The sequence below is a fragment of the Gavialis gangeticus genome, unplaced genomic scaffold, assembly GCF_001723915.1.
Source record: "Gavialis gangeticus isolate Ggan-Ray unplaced genomic scaffold, GavGan_comp1, whole genome shotgun sequence".
NCBI lineage: Eukaryota > Metazoa > Chordata > Crocodylia > Gavialidae > Gavialis > Gavialis gangeticus.
This window is the reverse complement of record NW_017729031.1, coordinates 52,317,523-52,322,319: the sequence shown is the minus strand read 5'-3', so window position 1 is coordinate 52,322,319 and position 4,797 is coordinate 52,317,523.

Sequence of the window (4,797 nt, the reverse complement as noted above, 5' to 3'; positions counted from 1 at the left end):
ACCACATTCCCATATCTCAAAGTTGTGCAAATTTAAGCATCTGACAGTAGATCCAGCTGGGACAGGACAGGGCATAAAAGGGCTAGAGTGTAACTGGTAGGTAACAGAAAGCACCCAAAATATGTGAATTTTTTTTTCATCTTCAAATTCTCTAAAATGGGTGTCAAACCCGTTCTGGGCCCTGTGGACCAGATGAATGGCACAGATCTGGTCTACAGGCTAGATCAGACCTACAGACTAACCTTGCATTCTGGATCTAGCCTGTGTCCTGGAGTGGGTGCAGTGTGGTACAGTCCTGCTTCAGCCACTCAGTCTGTGCTGCATGTGGCGGCTGCTGTGGGATGCACCCTGGAGCTGCCACCGCATGCAGCACAGCCCCAGAGTAGCTGCTCTGGATATGTGCTGCACACAGTGCCTAGTCAGCTGCTTTGGGATACGAGCTGGAGCAAGCGCCACAAGCAGTGCATGGGGCTATCCGGTATGCTGACCGGGTCAGTTCTGAGACCTAAAGCCAGTTGTGGGTTTTCTGTATTCTTTGCAGCAGAACAACTGCTTTAATAGTTTTCTGCAGCCAAAAAACAAGTGAAGTCTAGGAGGTGACTTTTTTTTGAGGAATGACTTGCATCTAGTGAAGGGTGCCTTGAGTTTAAACAGGTTGAGAACCAATGATCCTTGAGATGCCGTCATGCAGATTAATGCTTACTCATTCAGTAGAGCTTCACAAGGGACAGTCTGCCTGAAGCATCCTTGTTATGATGCTGGAATGCTGTGAGATTTGGTTTAGGTAGCTGATCCACTGTCTGCTTGATGAATGGTCTGTCCAGGACATGTGTACTTCTTCCCCTGTATAGGAAAACTTTTAAAGATTGCTTTCATAATTTGGTCCTTCAGCCTTTCTGTCTGAAAGCCAACAGAACTTTTACTGATCTATTGCAGTGTAGGAAGTGTAGTCTTTGCCACAAAAATGTTAAAAATATGTACCTACTACTCCAGTTGTCATGAATATTAGCTACAACAAATGGGGGGAGGGAAGGGTACACTTTTTGTTTTTACAATTTCTCATGTTTATTTAGTTTGTCACTGAATGTCCATAAAGATAGAAAAATTCTAATCTAGTCTGGGAAGAACTGGGATAAGATAAGTCAGACCTTGGAGAAAATGGGGTGTAGGTTAGTTTGGTTGTGAATTACTTGGGAAATCTTCAAATGTCTTGAAAGGATTATTTGTGTATCATCGTTAAAACTGGCTCATTGTTTTCAAAGAAGCCCAGAACTCTAAAAATGCATCTTTTTAAACTTGCAAAATAACATTCCTGTAATGAGAGTTAACTACTAAAATGAGAACAGCTCCAGAAGTCTTCCTAAGTAAATAGGTTTTCAAGATGACCCCTGCAAGTAACTTTTTCCTTTTCCTGACATAGTGAAGGTCCCACCATTGCTTGTTCTCTGTCTGGTATTCCAGGTTGTCTTTACGTGTGCTCTGGGGATGAGGGGGACACTTTGACTAGAGCAGCTCCAAAAGCCACTCATAGCAGCTTGTATATTGGCCTTCCCCCACTTCAAAATAGTAGCAGGGTTTTTTTTTTTAACTGAAGCTCATCAGACAAGGTTTAGTTAAAGTGCCCCCACTGCCATTTTGGAGCACAGGGACACTGATGCATGAGATGGGGCTGGCTAGAGCATGCTAATTAACATGCTCCAGCCGGCTCCTAGTCTGTTCTGATGCATGGTAATTACAACACATCAGAGCCACCTCCCAGCACCTGTACAGGCACCTCCACTGTTTTGTTGGGAGAGGAGGGTCATTTTTCTGTTGGATTTTTCAATAGGTCACAATTCTACAAAGTGAGGTACTGTGAAATGTTGTTTTTGAAAAAATAAAAAAACCAAACGCAGCAAAACCTACCCTTCACCCCCTTTCCTTACCCCCCCCCCCAGTGGCCACTTGTTGTAGGGTTAGGAATAGAACTCTTGATGGCAATTGTATTTTTCCTTCATACACTTACTTTTTTCCATGACTGAAATTGCTTTCCAATACCAATACAAATGTTACTTAAACTACAAATGAATGAATGACTTTTCTTGTATTCTTTTGAATATTGCAATTAACATGATCCCGCAAATTTAAGATGAACACTGGCTACATGTTGGAACAAATAGTCCTAGGATTTGGGGATACTCTGTAAAAGCTGTTTCTAAGCAGTACTACTTCTTTTCCAAGAGAAAAAGTGGGGGCAAATAGACAGCTGTGGTTCATCACTTAAACAGCCCTGTGTAAGCTGGCTCATCCAGAATTGCATTGATTTAAATGAGTAGCGGTTTCTTCCCTTCCTTCCCTACAGGGCTATGTAGTTTTTTACAATGCAACTTTTAACTCTGTCAGTAATGTAAATGTTTTTGTAAATAGTTGGCTAAATCTAAGTACTGTTCTATTTTGAAGGCAAGGCCCGAGTCAAAATTTGACCAAGGTTTCAAAAGTAACCAGAAAAGTCTAGTCTTGTCAGGGTACCATGTGTGGTTTTTGTTAACCAGTAAAATCTGTTTGCCTTGGGGATTGATAGGCCTACTAATCATTTATCACTTACCTTTTGTGGACTTCTGACCCAACCACACTCCAAATGTAGAATTAATATGGGCATGAATTTACCAAACTAATTTTGAAAGATTGCCTACGATGAAAGACTCCACTAGAAGGAGTTCTGTTTATCTGTAAAACTTTGACCTCATGTCTCTGATGAGATAAATGGTGTATACGTAACCATTCTGCCAAGCACTGGATGGCAGTAACAAGGGCCGTGTTCAGATTGAGGGGTTAAACACCAACTTTTTAGCTTGAGCCCAGAAGCAAATATTACCTGAGTCTTCTAAGTTGAACAGACTTCCCCACTTGGAAGGAAATATTACATTAAAGCAGAGTTTATTAAAAGAGGAGAAAAAAGGAGCAAATACAACCTTAAAGAGAACTTTTGGGTGCATCTACATGAGATGCTAAGTAAGATGAGACTTGCTGCACAGTAAAACATCACTGCCTACACAGGCACAGCAATTAGGGTGCAGTAGACTAATTTTACTGCACTGCTGGATAGGCCTGGTGGTGCAGTAAGTTACTGCATTTAAATGCACGTGTAGAGTGACATCAGGATTAGTTTACTCTGGCTCAAATTGAGTTGGAGTATATTCAGTTAAATTAATTGCACTTGTAGATGCACCTAGGTACAGTTGCTGGAAAATGAACTTGGGAACCTACTACCCAATCCCCCGTCTAGGGGATCTACCAGGTCCACCAGCCAAAGTAGCTAGCCTCAGTTAGGGTGGCCCACCCTGGAGGCTGAACTGCTCCTTGCTGCCCTGCTCTGAGGACTCTACCAGCTATGGTAACCCAAATACCAAGTGCTTGGAAGGGAGGCTGCATTGGAGGTGCTGCCACTCTGATGCAGGGGAGTGCTGTTGGGGTGCAAATGCTGTTCTGGCCACTGGGGAGCACTGCTAGGGATCGTTGCTGAAAGTGCTACTCTGGCTGCTGTCTCCAGAGATTGTTTATCCAACCCAAGCTTTTTCAGACCCCGCCCAATGTCAAAAGCAGGCTCAGATTTTGGATCTTAACAATACTGAGTGTCAGCTTTTTCCCTCAACCCACCATAGAGACTTACGCTCACAAGTGCTTCCCCTTACAGAATTGAGAAGCCACAGGCTATTCTGAGAGTAATTCTTGTCTGGAATCTCTCCTCACGTGCACCAACTTTATACTAAAACTGAGGGCTACCCCACTGCAGACCTCTGCACAGCTCTGAGTGCTGACTTTTCAGTGAGCTTTGTATAATTTTGCGTTAACAACTTTTGTGTGCCTGCGAACTTCAGGTTATAAGGGGCAGGCAAATAGACACAATCTGATCCACCTGTCCTTTACAATTGCACACTTTAACTGTAAACAGTAAACCCAAGCTTACCAACAGTGAATACAAGTGCAGGTAACCCCCATCCTTTCACAACCATGCATATTAACAAGGGTCTGCAGATAAAGAATATACAAAGTTACCATTATAGACTATAACTATAGTCTAATAAGCAGAACATCTGCAGGGTTACCTACCATATAAACAGCTAATTTGTATTTACTTATATCTAAATACAGGTGCCCAAATCTAAAATGCCAGTACTGTTTTTTTTTGTATAGTAACGTCGTACATTCCTTCCATATAGACTTAGCCCATTTTCAACCTTGGCTAGCTGTTTCATCACAACCCTGTCAGTAAAGAGCCACATACCAATTCTGGAAAGGAAAAAAATGGATAAGTCTTTTGTCAAACACATAGGGATGTGAGTGTAATCATGTTTCTGTTTTGCTCAGTTTCAGTATTTGGTCATAGCCTTTCTTCCACTGGGTCCGCTTATACTGAACTAAAGCAATCTATGCCTGTTTCACTAAGCTTGTAAATGTCACTAGAGATTGCAGAAGACCTCTTACCATCATGTACATCTTCAGCTGGAGAACTCAGTATGGTGGCTTAACTTGGCAGGCTTTCTTTTACTCTGCTGTATCCAGCAATAATGCTGTTACAACCAATGTCTGTTATTGTTACAGCTAATATTATTAAAGAGCCTGATTTTTACGTCTTGTGTCTTTTTTTAAACCAGGAGCAATTCCTGTGAAGATGCTATAGTTGTACCACTGTAAAACTGGTGTGAGCAAAAATGGGATCACTCCCCGGGCCTGATTTTAAAAGAGCTCTGAAGTCAGGAAGGCATCTGACTTCTTTCTTTATCTCTAGTTTTAACCCAACCCAAGCCCCCCCCCCCC